The sequence below is a fragment of the Protopterus annectens genome, chromosome 1.part0 (genome assembly GCF_019279795.1).
Source record: "Protopterus annectens isolate FY-2018-M chromosome 1.part0, PAN1.0, whole genome shotgun sequence".
Lineage (NCBI taxonomy): Eukaryota > Metazoa > Chordata > Ceratodontiformes > Protopteridae > Protopterus > Protopterus annectens.
Genome location: NC_056725.1, coordinates 231572478 through 231597909, shown reverse-complemented (window position 1 = coordinate 231597909; position 25432 = coordinate 231572478).

Genomic DNA, 25432 nt, shown 5'->3' with positions numbered 1-25432 from the left:
ACTGCTAAGATGATACACTGACAGCTCTACTTTCATATAATTATCTAGATATGTTCAGGTGAAAGTATCAGTTATATGTTACCAGCTCCCTACATTTCTGTCAGCACACTGACATTTCTGGGGAACAAAATACCAAGTTACTCATGTGCCAGATTAACCTGTACATGCTGGGCATGAACCAACAGTTGTGGGCTGTAAATAAGCATAAAAGCTACTGGTACTCCCTTCATCCACGTTATATGGGCCTACACAAGTGTGGGTTAACACTGCTTAATACAACAGTACTATTTGTAAAATGCAACAATACAACAACATATCAAAGAAAATGACACAGATGCAGACCAGGAATTATACTTTTATTAAAGGATTATTACACCGTATTTATTGAGTTAAAACACTTTTTGAAGGCTCTCTCATTTATTTTATATAACAGTACATGCAGAATAATTACTAACCTGCCTGATGATGCAGCCTTTGCAACCTATCTTCATGGGCTTGCTGATTCATAGCCCAGACATCTGCAGCTGTGAAGTAAATGCAGTGATATTGAGACATATCTATCCATAGTATAGACAAGCATAGCAATTCTTAACTACGTAATACAATGGCTACTTACTCAGTACTGGGGCATTAGGCATTGCACGGGACTCCTGGATCCACTGGTCCAGTTGATCCTCCTTACATCACTTCAGGTCAGAGTAATGGTGCCTGACCTGCTCACCAGTCTGTGGAACGCCAGTGGCACTGTTGAGATCACGAGCTACACTGTTCCAGGCCTCCATTTTATATTGGGTGCCCTGGTACTGGCCCCACAGGAGTATTTCCTCATGATTGTGGACAAGGAGCCAAAGCATTACTTTGGTCTCCTCAATACCCCAGCGTTGTGCTCGAAATCGAGTGCCTTCTCCAACACCGGCCATGCTGACTGCAGAAGGGAGCTACAACCAGTTATGGCAAGTATTCCCACCTGTGGACCTTAAATATGCCTCATTTCCTGCACTTATTTGTGATTGGCCAGTTTTGAAAAAACTCAGCTGTAGGCACACCTGCTTAGCTGATGTTAACAATGTTTAATATTCCTTTGATAGATATGTGTCTGTTGAAAGTGCATGATTATGAAATGCTGGCATGGCTTAGTGGTTATGTACTGTGACTATAGTGCACAGTATCCTGAGTTCGAGCCCTGTCACTGCTTTTTATTTTCCTACTGGCCAGACCTGAATGGTTAAGGTACAGTAAAGGAGGTGTGGCCATGTTTAGCTGACTTTGCTCAACTTTACCCGACGTTGCCCAACGTTGCTCGACATTGCTCGACGCCTGATGTTGCCCGATGTTGTGCTAGTTAGCGTGGTGCGCAGCTTCACGCAAATACATTGCACTTGTTAACATGCTGCTCAGCTGCGAGCAATTGGTTTTAAATATGCTAAATACTGCTAAAATGTGCTTAGCAGTGCTTTATATTTAAAATAAATTACTCATGCCTCAGAATGCATAACCATTTCACCTTCATATATATATATATATAATTCGTTCACTACTACATATAAAATGTTAATGCTTTTTACAAAACTTATACATGATAAATGTCAAAAAATTTTTTTTATATAGATTTCCAACACAAAATGGAACGTGCAGTAGTGGGACTCGAACTGGGAATGCCTCCTCTTTGTGTGAAGGCTCTAACCATTACGCTATCGTTATTTTGCTTAATTTGCATATTTTTTTCTTATTATACTTTTCGGTGTCTAAGCTGCTAACTGTAGCTAAGCAATGGGCAATCCCGTGCAAACACGTGCAAATACAGGCAGCTATATCAGAAATAAAACAAAAAAAAAAAATTATTTTAATTTTTAAATTTGTACGAGGTTTAACATATGGGGGAGTGTAGTGTTACAATGTACACATGTGACCAGACTCGCTCATGTAACACGACATTTCTTGGGTTTTGTCAGTGCAGGGGCAAGGATTTTTGGACTGCTCAGCAATCCGACACGCCCCCTACACTTGACCACTCTCCATGTAAGCTTTAGAGTTGAGGGAGCGTGCCCTCATTAATATGCATGGTGTGCTGCCATCATACTCTTAGACTGGCGTTTCCGTGTAAGACTAATCTAGTCTTACACGGAAGATTAGTAAATCTGGGGGCAAGTGTTTTTCTCTGGGGATCTTTTCAAGTTGGTTGTTGTAGACCAGTCCATTTCTTCAGGAATTGTGATGATGTTATTATTTTTGATAAACGAAGATGCTTCCTCAAAGTTATTAAAGGTTCTCATATCATTTGAGTAGAAAATTCTGATTTTAGCAGGATAGACCAGTTGTGCTTTTTTTTATTTTGTTTGAGGAGTTTCACCAATGGCCATGTTTTTTTCCTTCGTTCTAGCACTCTAGCAGAGTAGTTATTGTCAAATCTAATCTGACTTTGTTTGTATGTTAAGGGACTTTTCCTCCAGGCTGATTTTAGTGTAAGTTCTTTATCCAGATAAGACAGGAATTTTACCACAATTGATCTTGGAGGTGCTTTAGGTGAAGAGGGTTGTGGCTTTCCTATGGCTCTGTGAGCTCTCTCTATTTCATTTGATAGTACTTCCTTTAAGTCCATTATTTCAGGTAGCCAAGAGTTTAGAAAGGTTATGATGACCTCCCCTTCAATTTTTTTCTGGAAGAACAAAGATTCTTATGTTTGTTCTTTCCCTGTATTCCAAATCATCCATTTTGTTAATTAGCCAGTTATTTTGATGTAGTAAGAATTCTGTTTGAATTTCATCTTCCTTCAGACTCCCATCTATGTCATTCAGTGAAGTTACAATGTCGAGGATTTTATTTTGTTGTTGCTGTAATATTTCCTTTAGGACATCAATTTGTTTTTGACAATTTTGCTTGAGGTTTTTTAAATTATCTGTAAATATATCCATTTTCAAGGACAGTTCATGTAGTGTGGAAGACATCAGTTGGATCTCCTTCTTCAAAGTAGTTTCAGTGTGAGAATTCTTTGAGCTTGCCATTTCCATACAGTTGTAAAGATCTCCAATTTATTTTGACAGGAAAAACTCAACAGAATTTCTTGAAATTAGACAAGGTTATAGTTTAGAAGTTCCTTGATAAAGTTTTGCTGTTTCTATTTGACAAAAGTATTTGTTCCTGTTTTCTAGTATAGTTTTATGGAGCTCTAAAAATATGCTGCTATCAGTTGGCCATCTAGGCACATCCCCCAATCGTCAGAGTCTTCGAGGGTGTGCATGATGATTTCCAGCACTACTTGGAAATGGAAGTGAGTAGGGATAATTTCATGATCACACTGGTGTGTAGGATGGTGGCACATCAAGCAACTGTGGCTGCCTCCATTTGCACACTAGTTAGAACTTGCCAGAGTCATTCTTGGAAAGGAAAGAGGATAGAGTACGGTCTGGACATGAGGGCTGATCATACAAGACTACAACTGCTTCTCAAGAAAGTGCTGTAATTAGTAGGGAGGAACAAGCATGATAGATTTCATGTAAGTCATATCACAACTCATCTACATCTAGAAAAACCTGCCCTGTACTTGTGGACCATCCAGAAAATGGTCTGGGCAGGTATTAAGCACAGGACAGCAATTTTTTTAAAAATGTTTATATCCGTTTGCCTGTTGTGGTGCTTAGCAATGCTAAGCTGTGCTTTTACATATACATCTGACATTTGTTATATATGTAAAAATAAGAATGAGATGTAATCTATTGAATTTTTTTAATTTTTTTATTTTTTGTTTCCTCCTTGTTTGTGTGGAGCAGTACACTGCTTAGTGATGCTGAGCTCTTATACACATGCACCTGACATCTATTATATGCATAAAAATAGAAAATAGAAATCAGCTGTATTTAATTGTTTTAGTTGTCTGTTGCTTAGCAACATGCAACCCCATGCAGCTTTGCTGCACACAGCATAACAGAGGTCATAGTAGTATATGTGAAGATATATTCTTTCCCTGTAATATCCAAGTGGCTAGACAGGTTGAGTGATGAGCTATAGTGTAGTAAGTCTTGAGTTTAAGTACTGATATGCTTTACAATTTTTTTTGAGAATGAGTCAACTGACTGAACTCTGTAATGTAAAATAAAATATACTTATATTTAACAAAGGTGTGCAATGGTCAGCCTTGCTTAAATGGTTTCTGCATGGTTGCACAGTGTGCAGCTCTGCCAAAACATGGTTAATGGTCCACCTCATTTGTGCACTGCTCAGCTTTGCTTATATTCACTTAAATGGTCTGTGCGAGTTTGCGTGAAGCTAAGTGACACGCAGCATTTTTGAAAGTAGTAGTATGATGTGTAAAGCAGGAATGCATCCCATATAAAGGCCAACAGGTGGGAACTTTACACCATTCATTGGACTTGTCACTTGGCTGCTGATAGGCCTTGTGATATTGGTGAGGTAACAGTCTTTTGGGTGCAGATATAGGGTGTGGAGGAGTCCAAAGTGTTTAGACTCCTGGTCCATAACTATGAACCCTGGCTCTATACAGCAATTACCAGGGCTCAGAATGTAAGTCTGAAGCCTGGGATTGGCTGGTTAGGGACCTTAGCAGTGCTATTGGTATCCCCCACATTGGTAAGCAGTGTCGTCACCACTACAAGAACCTGAAGTGAAGGAAGAGGGGAACTTTGGACTCCTGGGTCCAGGAAGCATGGGATGGGTGCACCCCACATATATGTAAGATTGCTTCCCAGTGATTTATAAGTATATGAACTGAATATGTGCAAAAGTAGTATACATAATGCTTTCTTTCTCTTACAACAGCTGCAGATGAGCAAACTCACAATGTGTAGTCTTATGTAGGATGCCTGGCCAGGCTGAAATATGAGTGTGGTGAGTAGGAAAAAAAGAAAAGTAATAACCTAGTATATAATGTACTGTCAGGATTAAAATGTATTTACAGAATTTTAATTTCTTGATTTGGAGTTTTTTGTAACAGATTATGGAGAAATATCTTTCAGGTCCTTTAGTAAAGAGACAGATGTTAACAATTTTTTATCAGCTGATACCATGCATACCCCTCATTTATTGGCTTCACTCCCTTATTGTGAGTACAACCATATTTTTAACAATACTTGTGACAAATACACTGTGAAAGAGGAATTTCGGAAAGTTAGACAAAAATTGTTGAAAAGAGGTTATGTTCCATATGTTCTTGACAAAGCTGAAAAGAGATTTTGGAATTTATCATCAATGACATGTAGTTCCAATAGTACACTAGGTGGTTTTATGGTAAAATTTAAAGCTGTGATTAGTGAAGATAGTGAGGAGAAAATATTCTTTGTTTCTATGTATTTCCCCTTTTCAAAGAATTTAAAGATGGCTGTAGAGAGGTTTTGGCCTATGGTAGCTAATAATGACCCAACCCTGGCAGGTTTATTCCACAAAAGAATAACATTCTCATACAGTAGATTTTCAAATTTGAAGGAGTTATTAAATATGAAAGAAGTTAGTGGAAACTGGGGACAAACAGATTGTCATCTCTGTGGACATTGTAAGGTATGCAGCAGAGTTTTAAATTTAGATGGAATTTACATAAATAGTGAAAAGTTCAAGGCCATGGATTTGTTAGATTGCTGGTCCTTTGGAGTTGTTTATATCATAGGTTGTGGGTGTAAACCCACAAGGTGGTACATAAGTCAAACAAGAGAATGGCAAAAAAAATCGTATTATGGAACACTTGGGTGATACTAAACATGGCAGGGTTGAAAATCCTGCGGCACATCATTTTCAGGTAGCTCATGCTGGGACAGATGTTAGTTTGTTTTTCAGCATTTTGGTCAAACCTCCCAACAAACAAGGTGAGGATTTTCTAACTGGGTTTTCAAAATTAGAGACAAAGTTAATCATTAATTTTGGTACACTATTTCTTAAGGGTTTAAATTAGGAGTTTAATATCAATGTTTATTAATCAAGAACTATTAGATATTTACATATATATATATATATATATATATATATATATATACACACACACACACACATATATATATATATATATATATATATATATATATATATATATATATATATATATATATATATATATATATATATATATATATATATATTATAATATATTCTAGCTAGTACCAAATTAAGTCATGAAATGCATTTCAGGGTGATGTGTATGTAGTTGAATGTTTTCGTTATTTCAGTATTTTGAGGGCATGTGTTAAGAATATTTATTAGCTTTACCAATATGTAACTATTGTCAATATTTCATCATAAATGTTTTTTTTTTATTTTATTTATCAATAAGGTCACAAAGTTTATTGGAGAGATATGTATTATTGGGATGTGTATAATTTATATATGAGTGCACAGACTTTATACATCCTGGGTGTTTTCATTTATATTTATATTCATCAATTGCAATTATTATTTATATATTTAGTATTTTGCACATTGGGGGTTGTATGTTTGTTTTTTAAGAAAGTGTTAATATATATGTTTAAGTAACACAAAGCAATTTGTAATTAAATGATGTGATAATTAGCCTCTTAACTTGTATTTAAAGTTGTTGCATTTGGTGTAAAAATCATTCCTTTGAAAGGCTTTTGAGCCGAGGTACTGGGAAGCACTAGTTAAGATTTTTATACACCATGTCCGTGAGTCGTTTCATTCCTTCAGCCTGGTCATCCAGTTTTTTGTATATTTACAGAATTTGCAGTTCTAACACTTAGGTATAACATACTTGGGAACTGTAATATGTTTAGTAGTGTGTCAGTGCCTACATGAAACGGTAAACCAAGTTAAGTCAAGTAACTATGCATTATTATGTAGTATAGCTTACAAACATTAATTGAGGTTGTGATCTACTGAGATTAACAGTCACTATTCTGCTGTGCTCATTGTGTGAAATATGCTGTAGATTGTACTCAGGTAATGACAATTTTAAATTACAGGTCTGACACAGCTATCCATGCTGTGCATGCCATACTTGAAGCAACAGTAATAAATAGTTTATAAACAGTGATGCTGCTGTGATATGTACTGCTTTAAAATAAGAAGTGCTCGCTAGTCTTGTAGTCACTGCATGTGTGTTCTAATCTAACACCAATCAACTGTACAAAGGAAATGAATAAAGACTGCTGAAAAAAACTGTCTGATAAATGTAGTGCAATACCTACAGTAAGTTGCAGGTCTGTGTTCTGGCCAGTTTGTGCAATATACTGCTGTACGTTCCACCCACTCGAAGAACAAGGTATATGGTTAAGGTGACTGACTTTATGGCTAGATATGCATGTGTATAAATGCCAGATTCTAAGGTACATTACCACTAAAAGTGGAAAGCAGGACTGTGCATTGAGAAGTAATCTGTTCAAATAACTGTGCAGTACAGCTGTATTCACTGCATGTGTGTTCCAATCTGACACCAGTTAACTGTAAAATGGAAATGAATAAAGAATGCAGAAAATATTGTCTGAAAAATTTAATGGAATGCCCACAGTAGGCTTCAAGCCTTCGTTATGGACATTTCTAGCCAAATAATGCTGTTTATTCCTCCCACTTCAGGAACACAGTATATGGGTAAGGTACCTCAAGTTCTGGACAGATATGCATGTGTATAAGTGCCCCATTTTCAGGAGCAGTATCAATAAAGTGTAAAGCAGATTGTGCCTTGATAAATACTCTTTTCCAATAAGTGTGAAGTATTCCTGTATGCACTGCCATGTCTTTCATAATCTGACAGTCATCAAGTGTTTAATTTAGTGCACATTTCCTTGAGTCACTGGGTGTGGGTTCTAATCCCATGGCAGCCAACTAAGAAATCACTGGCTGTCTACTTCAATTAGTGCTCAACTGTCATGATTTTTCAGAATGTAATGACTAATGCCCCATATGTCTGGTCATTGATTAGCAGATAAATGACATTGCTTGGATTGCAATTTATTGGCAAATCCATTTACAGAACACCTTGGTAGAAATGTATGAGCACACTATATAAAACAGTTCCCTGTAGTTGCGTACCTGCATTTGTTAGTACTTGGCCCATACTGTCCCATGCTAAGAGGTTGAGTCATCTATACATTAGAGTCACTGTATACACAAGTGACACTGCACACTTGTATAAGTATGTATTAGTAGTCTGTGTAGTAATATCAACTGCAATGAATATGTATTTGGCTTAATCAATATTATCTTGCCTTATGTTAATACTAACATTGGTTTGGTTATTACTTATAGTAGCCTTTTGTTTATGTCTAATTTACTACAGTGTGACATGGTAGGCTGGTTCCCCGTGATCCACCTACCTTGCCTCCACTGCCCGTATCACTGGGACCCAGAGCATCTGGGTTGCAGCCTGGTGGTGTCCTCTCTGCTGCCTCTGCACTACCCATGGCATTGATTAGTTCCACCCCACAGGCTTGGACTGGGCCTCCCTCTGGGAGCAGAGGTGGAGGGGTGATTTTGTCACCTGTCAAGAACTGCAAAGTATGGTGCGCAGGGTGGTTGTACAAACTTTTGGTGTACACCTGCACCAGATGGAGGATATGCTCACCAACCTGGTGGGGTAGCCTTGCCCTGCACTCCACCCTCCACCACTGCCACCACAGGGGCAGTGAACGAGCAGTGCTGACAGTCCCATGGAAGAGGACTTGAGTTGCACTGCTATCATGTGGATGCTCCTGGGACTGCAATTCCACAACATCCTCCCTGTCCAAGGTGTTCACCCCCTCTTGTGTCACACACCAACCTTATCTACCGTCTTGTCTGTCTACAAATGCTTCCTCACTTTCCCAACTTACATCCACCGCACATACATATGTCCCTTATTCAACATTTCACTTTCACCTTAAAAAAAATAGGCACCTATCCCACAAAAAAAATCCGGCTCATACATAGCTCTCTATTTTGCACATGTGTCCAGTGGGCCCACTATAATTTGGTCCAAATGGCTTGAAAAAGCAGTTAGGTTGTCGTCACCCCTCTCTGGGGGAGACAGTCCAAATTCTGCTAAAACTTCTGTCACAGTGCACAGTTGTTGCCAATGAAGAAATGGATAGCTATGATTCTTTCCTATAGGCATTTTGCACATCCCTACCTGCCTTTCACTATGTTTCCCCTGCTTGCACCCCTTTTCGCCACTGCCCTATCTCCCCATTTTTCTTTTCTTTAAAGATTTTTTTGCATGACACAGCATATAGCTCAGCATCTCTTATCTATGTATGTGCTACAGTGACATATGCTTTTTGTAAAAATGTTAATCAACATTCAAAATATACACCTAGTTTGGGCCCAGGACCATCATACCAGCATGACAGTGGCTCAACCCACTAAGTCAAACAGCTGCTAATTAGCATGGGTGTTCAAATGAAAACTTAGTTATGCTCACGTTTTCTTCATTAAGCATGTTTAAGAGATGCTGTACATTGCACCATACCATGTAAACCATCTGAAAGAAATATAGAAAAATACTACTGTAATTAATGCTCGACTATGGGAAATACATCATTCTAAAGCCAAACACACAACAATGAATGTAAGTTCGGTATGTAACAGCAGATAATCATGCAAGTATATGCACAACATCTAACAATACACTTGCTAAAACATTAATGTAAAAATAGGATTTTAGCTGGGACTCTAGTACAGAAATATAGCATTCTAAATCTATACAATCTGGAGAAAACCATAAATAAAACTGGGACAAAGGCCCAAAAATAAGGACAGTTTTTCAATATTGCTCTTACAAACTTAGAAGCATGATAGACTAGCAGGTATTGATTTAGCATGAATGTTCTGAAGTACATGAAAGTCTGACACTCAAATGTCTGTCATTATTTTCTGGCTTCAGTGTTTAATATTTAACACTAATTTGCCAGAAAACTACAGTGTAATGAAAAACAGGCATAAAATATGAGGGCAAACTCTGGACATTCTGTAAAAACCTGTACAGATGAAAGGTATGCATGTAAGTGCAGTGTGTAACAGCAAATAACTGTGGAATGACATGTACAACATGGAAAAATACACTTGTTATCTCATTGAAACTGTTGTTCAGTCTATAAAATGCATTGGAAACAATCCTTTTTTGGTACACACAGTCCTGGATTCAACTACAGCTGCCTCTACCAATGAAAATGCATGTATGTGGACATCATTATATATTTTCATGTGTCTGTCTTATCACACATGTATATATATGTATATATATATATATATATATATATATATATATATATATATATATATATATATATATATCCACCCAAAGCAGTACAGATTGAATGTATGCATCTAAGTAATAGAACACAAAGGCCTTCAGTTAGAAACACTCTTAACTACTCCTAGTACAACACTAGAAAGTGCAGAGAATTTAGGTCATGCATTAGCTTGAATTCCAACAGGATTTTGAAGTGTGTATTGCAATTGTGGCCCAGTAAGATGACATTGCAGCCCACATGACTTGGCACCTGTTCAACTTCATGACAATAATCCACCCCCTTATCTTTCTTTAGGAGGCACCAATCATTTTGCCTTTGATGATGGTACTGCTACTGTTGGCTAACATGCTTACCTTAAATGCATGCCTTGATTTGCAGTGGAATGGGTACCTTCAATCTGGTTCTGCATCTACAACAAGGCTGCCACAGCTCCTACACTTATTCTTACATCTTGTTGCCCTCCAAAGTGTTCACACTCTCTGCCTATGCCTCAGCTCCAGCTTCAGCCAGTAGCACACACATCTGTATGTAAAATGTAGCTGCTACAGATGTACTCTCTGTGTTGACATATCTTTACCCCAGTAATTCCCAGCACAACATATGAGAAAGGGGTTCTAATCTACATGGAGGCCTTATTTCTAGTTCAGTGGTTGCATGTCATTGTCATTGGCTGATTATACTGCAAATCAGCTGTGTTGGCTGCAATTAGCATTTAAGAAGCACATCTAAGTTAAGAACAATTTTCCTGGTAATGACAATCATGTTAAAAAGGCACACAGCTAGCTATGGGAACCATTCTGTATGAGAGTTTATTCACACAGTAAATGCATTGCCAAAACCTTTATATATCTGCATGTATCAACACAGGGGTATTGTACTCTATCAGGTATGTGACCCCTTTGTTTACAACATGATGCATATGTGTGAATATACTTAGGTGGAATGGATGTTACAGCATAAGCCTTTTTGAGAACTTTAATGATTACATGTCATTGATTTCCAGATGTGTTACACCTGCAGAGAGAGTACAGTACAACAAGGGTGGAATGTTGTTTGTCAATGTGGCACACTGGTCTCCTGGGAATGTCCCTTTATAGTAGTTGTAATATCACACTGCTATTTTTATCACTGTTGTTTTGACATATTATCAGGGGACTTACCCCTAGGGGCCACACAACAATGGACTACTGTGTTGGGTGTGCATACTGTAGTATCTGTCTTGGCACAAACAGCAATAGCTGACTATTACTACTATCTTAGTTAGATCCACACCCTTAGTAGATTTGCACAATGTGGAATATGAGATGAGTGATCAAGCAGTGGATACTGTCAGCCATTTTGTTATTGCTGTATCTCTTCAGAGTGTACTCCACCATATGTGATCCTGACATGTGTTCCCATTTTGCTGTCTTTCAGGAAAAATGTATGCAAGATGCCAGGGCACTTTTATGGTTGCTGAGAAGGATATAATCCTGGAAGACCTCCATCAACACCATGAACTATTACTGTCCAGGGGGAGGCAAAACAGGGAACAGCAGTCAGCATTACATACTGACCTGGTATGTGATGTTAATGCCGTCGGTCACCAGAGCAGGACATATGAGCAGGTTTGACACTGTGAGACTGACTTGATAAATGCTGCATGTAGAAGAGCAGCAGATGTGGCCGGGATCATGGTACCACCAGTGGAGGGCCTGCAGTGGAACAACCACTCTCAACGAATGAGGAATTACTGGTGAACCTAGGAACTTATGACAACTCCTAGGCATCCATCACACCATATATCATGGATGTGGGTGCCACAGTTTCCACGCCAGAGAAGCATCCAGGTAGGCTTAGTTTGATCAGCATTGGAATACCATAGCTTTCAATATGACAGGGTGTAGATACTTTTACGTGGATGTCAGGTGTTTGTTCATTTTTTTTGGGGGGGTAATTGCAGTTTGAATCTTATGCTCAGATTTTGACCGACATAACAATTAACAAAGTTTCTGTAAATGTGAGATATATGGATGTGTTAGCCTGTTATTGTTCAACATGCAGTGGTGTTTACATTACTTCTCCCTCAACTTTTCTCAGGTCCATCAGGAATCGGAGAGGGCCATGGTCCTGCTCCTGCTAAGCACAACACTGTTTTGTTACAGGTGTAGATTTATTGCAATGTATTCCCTAAAGTTTAATCCCAGGCCTGCTGGCTGGATTGATGTACTGTCCGCATGATTGTCAACTGTACAGATGCTTTCTGACTGTACGCACTTTAAAGTCATACCTCTGCCTTGTAGGTGTAACCACACTCATAGATGTGACAGTATTGTCAGGACATTACAGATTGCCATATGAGTTAACTGTGCAGAGTGTTGATAAGTGTCAACAGTGTACCTCATTGTTGCTGATGAGACTGTTGTTTAAAGAGCTTTTATTTACAAGTAATTACAGACGTTTGTTGGAAAATAATGTACACCAAACTGGAACACCACTGCAACCAATACACTAGTAACTAAATAAGTATGCCACAGAAAACTAGATGGAGCACACTCTATTAGTAAATTCAGCTCTAGCAGTTAAGTGCTTTCATCTCCAATGGGACTTACTCAGAACTGCTGTAAATACAAGTAACCTTACTTAAATATAATTCTAAAAATCACATGACAAAACAGCTGATCTATTAACTTAATTTAAAAGTTATTACACCCATACAAAACTTCCATTTAAAATATATGATAAATATAAAAACTTTAAGAATACATATTTTTAATCAACATTCCAAACTCTTAAGCTTAAGTACAGGGGTAACAGAACAGGCTTTGTTTAAACATGGGGTAACCTGTGCATTTAAACTAAGTTGCCACATAATTTCCATAACTAATAAATGTTCTTCAATAATCCTAACCCTTACATCTTTTTTATCTGTTCAACCACTCTATATCTAAAATAATGGGTGGAACATAATGTCCTTGTGTCCTACTAGATGAGGTTGTTAGTTAAACAGGTCTGTAATAGTGACAACAATGTATACAGCTTAACATATATTGCAACATAGTACTGCAGAGTGTAATAGTGCACGCATTACTGTACTGCTTTTCCCTTTTGTTATCACAGGTGACCAATAGGGTTGGTTTCTGTCTCCTTCACAACCGGATACCAATGTCTCTTCTGACTCTAATGATGATGGTGGCCAAAGTGAGGCACAGGTGGGGGTTGCAGGGGCTGAATCTGTTCCAGAGGTTTACATTCATCTTCTGCCTTCATTGTCACTGTACACATTCCATGTGCCTACACATACCCAGTCCACAAATGCCACCAATATTGAACAGTCAGAGGGGGGATATTGAACTGGGAAGTGTGGCAACTATGGCTGCAGTGAGTGTTGATACTGACCATAGCCAAAGAAATGGTGAGGTTCCACACAGTCAGACTGATAGGGGTGCTTGTAGGAGGTCTGCTGTCCTTCCACCACCTGTTGCAGGTGTCTCATTATAGATCACTCATTGTATATTTTGGGCAATCAGGGAGGCACAGGCACATTCCGAAAGGAACTCCAGATGAATGCTCAGGGTTATGAATCCAGCACACTCTGAAATCTGTGGTGATACCCTGGATTGGTTCGCTGATGCAATGGAAAGATGTTGTTCTGAGACAGATCACACACTATCTGTCTTGGAATGCACATTGTCTGTGAAGGAATATCTGGTTGGCATTGTGTCAGACTCGTGGAAGTAGATCAGCAACTACATCTGCTAAAAGTCCATGTGGTCATGCACAAAACACTCCCTTAGTGGCAGTACATCAAGTGCTCCAGAGGTTAGTGTGCTGTTCACGCCAAGATGTAGCAGGCAATGGGCTCATGGTACTGGGCATTCCCATGGAGGACATGGTCCCAGCAGACAGTATTCACCATCAGGTAGTACCATGGCTTCTGCCCCTGGGCATGGAGGTGGCAGTGCGACTCCTTGCAGAACCAGTTCCCATTTTAGGGTGGTGGAGACAGTGAACTGTTGGCTCTACCATGCAAAGTTCAAAGTTGTCCAAGATACAGACATATATGGCTAGCACTGTGCTTGTCTGTGTTTACCCACACACTCACACACCACTTTCACAATCAGGTGACCTACAGACACACACAGCACATTTCCATGGCCCTTCTTGCCTGCTTCCCTTCCTGACAAACACACATCCATTCAACCTTTTTTTTTTTTCAAAAAACTTTTTATTGAATTTTAAAACATTGAAATAAGAATACAACAACAACAAAACTAAATTAAAATACATATTTAAAAAGTGAAAAGTTAGGAGATAATTATGATATCACATCTTTTGTATGATAGATTGTTTTATCTCAATACTATCTGAAAACATACAATATCTATGTACATCATATACTAGTGTCAACCAAGAAATATATCAAAGTAGGTATAGGACTGAAATAAAGCAGATATGGGGATATAAAGGAGACTGGGGTCTATAAATCCCAAAAGGAAAGTAGCCACCTAATCACTATTAATAATATGTAACACCTTTTCAATAGCTTTGTTGATATTAGTCAACTTCTTGGGACTTTTCACTAACACTTTCTGCGCACTAATATATGTACAGGCTAAGATTTTAAAATTATTCCAATTCATTTTAGTACGATCTAGCCAATTTTGGGTGATGTAGAGTTTTATAAGTGAACATATGTAGATTAGCACTTGTGTATCCAATTTGGAGAGGTAAATATTTGGTATGTGTAATATTGCAATCTCCCAGGATAGGGTGGATTTGTGATATCCCATTTTCTGTAAATGGACTTTTAGGGAAGTCCAAAGTTTGTGTGAATGGTGACAAGACCAAAAAATATGTAGAAGATCTGCATTAGGGTGAGAACAACAAGAACATGAGGCCGGTTTATTGGCATCAAATTTGTTAAGTTTAGAAGGAGTAAAGTATGCATTATTATTAATCATTAATTGAGTGTAGTAGAGTTTTTTGAAGGGCGAATATTCTAATGTATTTTTAATAGCTGAGAGTTTCTGTTTTGTAGATATATGAGAATTGTGTTTGTCCCAATAATTAGAAAAGAGACAATCTGTATTATGAATTATCTGATTTATAAGATTATAAGATTTGGATAACATTTTCTCTGGAAGTGTAAGGATTTGTATAACCACTTTATAATTAGTGAGATCTGTGTTGTCTATTTTGGTGTGAAGAAACTTAGCATTGATAATATCTCTCAATTGACGTAAAATAGTTATATAATTAGCATTAACCTTAAGAATTTTACGTAAGTTGGTGAGGGTTTCATTTTTGTATTGTATCAGATCCCAAACAGTAAGATCCTTAATCAGGGGAAAACTTGAAAGATTAATAGGTATGTTGTCTAAGTTAATATTTGGGTTTAAATGGAGAGGTTGCATTAATTGAAATATATTTTCTAACTTGACAAGTTTTATCAGTTCTTGAAAAGCATTGATTTTTTGTTTTAAAGAATTAGGGATTTTTAAATTATTCATGACACCTGATGAAAGAAAAGGAAGAGCTAATGGATTAATATTTTTTGTTAGAATGTGCTGATACCATAATTTTGTCCAAATAGGGTACTGATTATGCCTCTCCGTATTAGTATTCAAAATGGATAATAGTTTATTTGCCGAGATAATCAAATAATAAAGATGAAAATTCAGAAGACCAAGTCCTCCCCTACTTTTAGGAAAAATCAATTTAATGTAAGAAATTCTTACCGATTTGGGAAACCATAAGAAACTAGCCATTAGTTTATTAATTTTTGAAAAAAAAGATTTTGGAATTAACTGGTCCACAGCATTGAATTGAAATAACAATCTGGGAAGTATATTAATTTTAATCATTGCTGCTTTTGATAAAAGTGATAAATTTAGTAATTTCCATCTATTCAAATCAAGTATAATAGACGACCATACTTTAGCTAAATTATTTTGAAAAGTGGAGAGACCATTATGATTTATAAGAATCCCCAAATATTTAAAATTCTGAACTATCCGGAAAGCAGAGTCGGGAAATAAATATGATTTGTGGGCTAGTGGATTTATGGGGAAAATATATGTTTTTTGAGTGTTAATCTGGTATCCTGAGGCCTCTGAAAATCTTTCAATAGAACCAATTAATTTTGAAAGGTCTGAGCAAGGTGTTTGAAAATATATTACAAGATCATCTGCAAAAGCCGAGAAACATACTTTAGTGTTAAGAATTCTAGGAATCTTGTGAAAGGTATTTTGAGATATATATAATAGCAAAGGCTCTATGTATAAATTAAATAAAAAAGAAGATAATGGGCAACCTTGCTTAGTACCATTGCTGATCTTTATGCTTTTGGATACTTTCCTATTTATATAAAGAAAGGTAGAGGAATCTTTATATAAGATTTTAATGAAGTCTATATAGGTAGATGGTATATTGAAGCAAGACATAATATGAAAAAGAAAATCCCAATTAACCCTATCAAAAGCCTTAGCAGCGTCAAGAATCAGTGCATACATCGGATTTGGGTCATTTTTAGCAAAGTGTATAAGAGAATCAATTGTCAAGGTATTATCCCATGAATGTCTGTGTGACATAAAGCCTGCCTGTTCCGAAGAAATCAAGAAAGGTAAAACATTTTTCAGTCTAAAAGCAAGTAAAGAAGCTAAGATTTTAATATCAATGTTAATCAAGGAAATAGGTCTATAATTGTTGGGATCGGATTTTTCTTTATCTTTTTTCAAAATTAAAATAGTTTTTGAGGTGTTCCAGTGTAAGTCCGATATACCATAAATCATTATGTAATTAAAGATTTCCAAAAGAAGGGGTGTAAGCACAGATGTGTAAGTTTTAAAAAATTCAGATGTGAAACCATCTGGTCCCGGAGATTTACTAGTCTTGAGTCTACCAATGGCTTCCGATATTTCTTTAATAGTCAATGGGGCAGAGAGTGCATTCTTTTGTTGATCATTTAACCTAGGAAATTTAATAGAGGATGCAAAGTTCGCTATATGCTGTTTAACCCTTGGTTTATTTTCCTTAGAATATATCTCTGAGAACAATGATGTAAATAATTGCATGATTTCCAGATCAGTATTATAAATCTTGTTATTATATTGTAATGATGAAATTCTGGGAAGATATTGATTACCCTTAATTATTCTAGCTAGCATTTTAGAAGGAACTTGTGCCCATTCAGAATATGTAGCTAAGAGCCTTTGCTCTGATATGGTAAGGTTATGCTGATGTAAAAGCAATAGTTCTTTTTGGGAGCTTAACAATAGTTCATATGCAGCGGAATTAGAATTCACTCTATATTGATTTTCCAAGGTTTGAATTTTTAATTTTAACTGCAGTTCTTTGTTTCTATATTGTTTTTTAAAATATGATGCCTTATTAATTAGTATACCTCTAAGAGTAGCCTTACATGCCGCCCATTGTATGTCTAATGGAATATCTGATGTGTCTAAATTAAGATATGTTTCCTTTATTGTTTCAGTTATTAATTTATGTATATTTTCGTTTGAAAGTAAATTGTTATTCAATGTCCAGCTATTATATGAATATGCATCTAATGTATTTGCAGTCAGACTAATCCCAAGAGATATTCTAGAGTGGTCAGAAAAGAATCTGGGCTCAAGGGAATAATCAATTTTCCTATGTGTAAGAGAGTTAGAAATAAGGAAAAAATCCAATCTTGACCATGTCTTATAGCATTTTGAGTAATATGTGAAGATGTCTTTTCTGTCATATTGTCTTGTAAGAGAGACAGGGTCTGTAAGGCTAAGATCCATTATTATTTCTTCCAAAGCAATGGATGCTTGGAAATTATACGAGAGGGATCTACTAGTGCGGTCAGTGTCAGGATTAATGATAGCATTCCAATCCCCCCCTAAAATAAAATAGTGGTCTTTAAAAGAAGAAAGAATATTAAAAATCTGTACAAAGAAGATATGTTGTTGTTCACAAGGACCATATAGGTTAAAAAATATAATTGGTTTATCAATATTGTGAAAACAGGAGATAATGTAACACCATCTTCCATTTACATCATATTTCACATCAGAAATGGTTCCCTGGAAATTGTTTTTAATTATAATGGCCACCCCTCTTGATTTTGGACTATTACCAGCTGCTACTATCAACTTAATCCATTTTTTGTTTTTTCCTTTATCAAAGTCTTCTCTATTTAGATGCGTCTCTTGTAGAAAGCATATATTAGCCTGTGACTTAAATAGAAGATGAAACAGTAAGGATCTCTTGTTTTTATTTTGCAATCCTCTCACATTCCATGAGTCAATAATTAAGGTCATTCTCTTAAATAAAAATAAATGTAAAAAATTTGTCTAAGGTTTGACAAAATGTATTAATAACTATATATATTGGCCCCTTATAATTATTATATTGTAACTTAATGGCTCTCAAAAAAAAATTGTTATAAAAATCCTATAATATTCCTTCCCAAATACCCCGGTGCCTAACCACCCACCCCTTACTAGAGAAGGAGTAAATGAGAGAATCAAACAAGTGGTTTTGGTTAACACTATCAATATCAATTGCATCAAACTATCATAAGAAGCTATATATGAAAGCCTAACTAAACATAAAAACAATATTATAATATCATACATATATACAAATCTATCTAAATTCAAGATGTCCAACATACTAAATCCCTATTCAAATATTTAAAATACAAGCTCCTATTTTAAGTGAAAGATACAACAATTTTAAAGAATTTCCTCAATAACTCAAAGAGAAAAGAAAACATTTTTGTTTAGTACAATCAACATCACATTCCAGACATTAAAATGAATCAAGTGTACATAGATTACCATATTTGAAAATAAAAGGAAAATAAATTTAACATTACCCTACATATATTAGCAGGAAATAAGTTTACAAATCCCCATCATACTCTCATTTAAATTATTTAAATAAAACATTTAAGTGCACAAACATATATAACATGTTCCTATTATAAACACATGACCCTGCACATGCTCTATTAATGTTTTAACTATATATTCATATGTATAAACCAACAGATACATATAAACCCCATGCTGTGTTTATTGCTGTGAAGACTGCAATTTGACAACTTGTCCACCAAAATTAAAGCCAAAGTTCAACAAAAATGTAACAGTGACTCTTATTAGTGTTAAAGCAACACACCATGGTAGACAGCATCAGAATATATGATGAGACCAAATGAGTGTATCAGAAAACAATTCACATTACTGCCTTAAGCAGAACATGAATTCTAACATGAATTAGTAAACAAAGTCATTATTCATAAATAATGATCTGAAATTCGATGTTTCAAAACACTATCTCATTCTAATGTATTTAATGCTGAAAAAGATAGAAATAAAGTAATTGAGATAGAATGGGGAGAATAATTCAATCAATTCAGCACTATAAGTCATTTGTGTAAAAGAAAGCATGTACTCAGGTCATGTGAACACAATGCAGATAAAGCATTGTGAAAAATGCATTGTTGGGAATGGAAACTCAAATGTGTGACCGAAAAATTGCTATTTGTAATGCTTTTTTCATTGAAATTTGCCAGTTATATTTCAGTCCTTACATACTGGCACATAACACTGCCGATACTTGTGGACTTCTTATCGCTAAATAAATGAACATTGTGATTAGAGGTCTATCCCCCTTATGTCATGTAATTACTCACAACAATCAGGAACTTCTAATCTTTTACCTTGCAAACTACAAAAATAAATTATATCTACCTATACATAACAATGACTAGAGTGTGAAAATGAGCTATCTAAGCAAATACACAACAAGAAAAATGAATGTCCACATGTGATATTAAATAAACCAAATTTTACATAAGCCTATGCGTAGTCAAAAGTAAATCTATTCACCCATCTTCACACAATTCTCTCATTGCTGTGATGACTACCTTCAATTTTATTTCTATCAGTTACGCTAGGCTTTCTAGACACATTCACCTGATGTGAAGCTCAGCTGAAGAGCAAAAGACTAATTAAACAAACATTGCTCCGACATATTTTTTAAATCGAGCTTGAGCAATTCAAGCTAAACTGTCTTCTGTAAAAAGGAAAGACAACCACTGCATGCTATTCTAACATGCTGGCTACATCTTCGCCTACCCCCAATATCATTTAAACAGAAAACATGCAACTGCTTTAGGCGTCGGGAATCGGAAGAGCATTTAACACAGCAGCCAAACAGCAAGGCTGCGGACGGATCTGTATGATTCTGAGATCAAGGGATGTATCCGCAAGTGCTGTTATGACAGCATGCAAAGAAAAGCAAAGAAACAAACGGGTTACTCTCAGGGTAAACTGCAATATATTTTGATGTTTGCATAAACTAATTAAAACAGTATTCAGACTGTAAAAATTAAATATAACACTTGGGGAACAAGGTCTTATCAGTCCGCTGTGGTGCCTAAACAGGAGATTCTATTCGTATTTCAGAAATACAACAAACACAAGTTGCAGCAGACAGAGTATGAATCACAGTATTATAACTTATAATGGTTGACATGAATAAAGTTACCTTACAAATTATTTCATATACTTTCGGCTGCTGTGTTTCAGTTCCAGTATATCTCTATTTGTCGACGTAACACCAACATTATGCAGCGTTCTCTGTATGCTAAGATATGACTAACGAACCAATGACAGATATAACTGGACCAGACACTATTAATAGCTAGATGTAAAAAAAAGAAAAATACATAGTTTAAACCATATATACAAATAAACGCTGTAGACCAGAGCCTTCATTCAAAACGAATCCAGCGGATGTCCTCGGTGAATGATGACGTCACAGCCAACCTCGGAAGATCCATAGAAGGTGCGTGGCTAAGTAAAAACAGCAGCTGTTGAAAGAAACAGAAAAATCTTCACCCTGGCCAGCCTCGAGAAGCGCAAGTTCTCCCTCCAAAATGCTTACAGCTGACACAGGGCACTGAACTTTTTAAACCTGGAAAATAACAAGCACACTACTTTGCAATATACAAATGTAATTGCAATGCTTATTAAAAATCAGAAGCCAACACCACATTCCTGAAAAATATATGTTCACAATGAAATCAATATCTACCTGAAAAAGGGGGGGGGGGACCAAATAAAAAATACAATATTTATATATATATATATATATATATATATATATATATATATATATATATATACTTTCTGCACATCCATAACTAAAATAAAACTGAGTAACAAATGGCAGACATTTCCTAAAGGAACATAGTATTAACAGAAAAACATCACATTTGAAACCAATTGAGAAGTGAAATATTAGGAGACAGAGTCAGGAAGCTTTTTGAATACTTTAAAAAATATATCTTTTGCTTCCTTAGAATCAGAGCATATAAACCTTTTATCATTAAATGTAAAAGACAAGGTATTAGGATAAGACATGCGGAATCTTATCCCTCTCTTTATCAAATCTGCACAATAGGGAGAAAGTTTTTGTCTGTTTAGTTTTATTTGAGAAGGAAGATCTTGTGAAAATGATAGTTTATGAGATTTCCATAGAAACTGTTTTTTACTTTTAGCTGCTTCCAGAATTTGAAAAGTGTCTTGAAAGTTTAATAATTTAGTATAGATAATCCTTGGTGAAGAAGAATCTTGACTTGCACGTAATGCTCTGTGAGCTCTTTCTACAGTTATAGTTTTTGAGGATGTTTCACAGTTTAACAATGTTTCAAAGATGTTCTTAGTCACAGATAACAAACTTTTATTATCATAAGATTTTGGCAAACCACGAATAATGATGTTATTTCTACGACTCCTGGCTTCTAAGTCAATCATTTTAGCTTGTATTTCAGAAATAACTTTATCTTTAGACTTTAGGTCACTTTCTAGTGAATCAGTTTTTATCTCTAGAGCTGAATTTCTATTTTCAATTATATCTATTCTGTCATTTATTTGCTTTAAAGTTTTACTAAAGTCAGCAAATTGTTCTGAGAAGTTTTGAATAGCACTTTGTATAGGTTTTAGTGCTAACTTTAGTTCATCTAAATAAAAATTTGAGTCATTCAAGTCTTTGTTACTTACTTTAGAAGTATCAGGAGATGATTTAGATGTTCTCAATCTTTTTGAAGAAGTATCTTTTTCAGGTGAGAGCATTGAAGAGAATTTGGCCTTCGTAGGCTGAGTCTCCATGGAGTCAGATTTAGTAGCCATGCCCAGAGATGAGGTGCTGATAACAGGATGTCAGATTCAAGGAAAATTCTTAAGCAGCAGTTGACCAAATCAGATGAGACACAAAAACTGTTCTGAGGTAAAATATATCCCAAGGTAAAATGTCCAAAGATAAAAATATTCCAAATGTATGGAAAAAGGTTTGTAAAATCTTTTTTTGAAAAAAACTGAGGAAAAAGATTATTACAAAGTTGTAAAAAAAAGAGAGATGATACAAATCTGTGAGGAGCTCAAAGAATAGGGACTAGTCTAGTCGGCAGCCATCTTGGAATCAACACCTATGTACATCCATTCAACCTATTGGGTTAGCCTAGGCTTCCTACACCCCTATATGATACTTTGTGCATGTGATAATAACTGTGCCAAGTCCCTGTCATCCTCATCATCGATGCAAGGAAATGGAACTATGCGTCTGATGCACAGTCTGACTATATAAATTTCTGTGTATTTGTGTAATCCATTGTTGCCTTTGACATGCCACTTGTAGTGCTCACTGACATATAGTGTATGCTGACATATGTAATGAGTAAAACACATCCTGTTGTATACCTTACATTGTATGATGTCATAATGGCTGTATACCAACACAATGAAAGGTGTCTCATGGACCTGCTTATGTTTCAGTTTCAGAATTCTGTATGAGACACCTATAGATACACAATTACAATAAACCCATAAATGTCACAGCACACAATGGAAAGTCAGAACTGAAGAAATATGTCTTCGGAAAGGTACAGCACTATAGGCTCATATGTGTATAACAGGCTAACAAGGACAATGATTTCATTCAGCCTACTCCTGCATCCTTAATCTATGACAAGGTCTGATACCCTTGATAAGTGTCAGCATGATTTCAGGAGCTAACACATCTACAAGCTGTAGTGATGGAAATGAACTATCTATAATTTTCCTGTGTGCATTACAGACATTTGTCCTACACCAGGTATGATTGTCTTGTTCCGCATCCCATTGTGTAACTTGCACATGATGTATATTACAGCAGAAGTGTGCTGCACATGCATGGGGAGCCTGTTACATAGAGGGTGTAGTGTGTGGGTTACATACCTTTCTCTCTAGCATGTACAATTTATACCACAGTTAAGGTATAGGTGTGTAGAACAGCTAATACATGTGTTAGCCCTGTCTTGGATATACAGGAGGTACACAGTGGAATATTTCACCTCCCTGTATGGCAGCCATACACCTCCCTCCAAAGCGTGTAGGATACAGACTACACATGTATGGTCCTGACATGGACTGCACTGGACATGTTGTCTACAATATGTATTGTTTTATCAAGGAATCTGTGTGTCTGCTACAGTTGTAAGATATGACTGTGTAGTGACATAGCAAAGGTGCCACATTCAGTGTAAAAATGACAGTCTGGGATTTACATGCTATACCTTTCTGTATAGGTTATACAAAATTAAATGGATCCCCACATCTTACCCACCAGTGAAAGTCAAAGGCTACATTTCTCTCTGTGTCCATAAGTCCATGAGTAATGGTTCAACTGTGTGCAGTGTGTGGAAACTACTATATATTCCAGGGGTGGATGACTTCCAAAAGGATAGTATTGTGCATTTCTTGGCATTTACTATTTGTCAGTGGCTCTGACAACAACTGAATGTGTGTCTCAACCCATCCTGGATAACTGTTGGTTCTGTGTGGGATTCAGTGTCATCTCCTAATTTGCAAGCATCTGCAAATGTAGTCAGTCAGAGGTCACTGACAGTGGCCATGACTGCAGAGAAAAAAATGGGAAGCAGGGGTACTCCATGAATGATTTGTGAGGAAATCCTCTGATGACTGGCCTCATTGTAGCAGTAGACTACCCAATTATATCTTCACAGATAATTGACTATCCACCAGCTGACATACTACTTTTTAAATAACATATGCAGTTTTTCAGCAATACCTGATGGCCTAATATTGTCAAATGTCTTGTCAGGCCATGGTATGTGGAGTGAGTCATATACCCTTCATCCATGGCATAGTTTAACAGTGAATGAGGTCCACCAGTTAGGGTAGGCATGCTCTGTCCTTGATCAAAATAAACTGTGTTTGGTACAGTGTCTGTAGGTGTATGACATTGTTACTGATCATTTCCATGATAACTCATGACATGGCTTTAAATATATGACTGAGAAATCTGGAGACAGTGCGTGACACTACATGCTAGTTGTCCTCTGTGCAACTATCTATTGCAGGTACTTACATCATGTTCTCCAAGAAAATAGTCATCCAAGGTGTCTGTGTCTGTACAGAGCACAGACAAACAATGGAGGGGAAAGGTAATACATACAGCTTGTGAAAGTAAGGTGGGAGGTTTTGCATAGATATTCTTCAGTTGGACATTACTCAAGCAGTGTGTACTGAAAGTACATAACTACCTTGTGAAGAATGTGGAAAGCAGGGGAGGCCCCTGAATTGCTGGTGCCTGGCTACTGCTAATGCTGCTCTCACTACAACCATTCTGTACTGGGATAACATGCGCCAGTACTTTTTCTGTCAGCAAAAATAAAACGTTACTATGAAGCTCATGATGAGAAGTGGGGCACAGCCTGTTAGTTCATCCACATAGTTGTCCCACATCATGCAAGGCACTGTAGGCTTCATATACCCTTTTCAAGGTAGATGTCTTGATTAGCAGCCTGAGCAATCGGTTGACTTTGCATGTATGATCCCTTATGCCTTCTTCTCCAGGGTTGGTGGTGTTTTACTAGGGTACTGCCCAGATGATAATTGGGAGCACAGCTGTAGCATCACAATACAATGTGCAATGTCCAGTGACATAGAAATCCAAGGTTGCGCAGTGGTGGTGATCCACATTATGTGACAATTTCACCACAATTCATGCATTCCACCCTTCAAAAGCTTAATTGTGGATATCTGAATGACATGGCTCTGAGGCCTACTGCAGAGGAGTGGCCACCTTTGGACAAAGTTTGTCAACCTGCCACATGCCCTACGTATGTCATACCTTACAGTTATGTACCCAGAACACATTTGTGTTCCGACATCATGTCACACAACATCCAGATTGCTGTCTGGTTGCTTGAC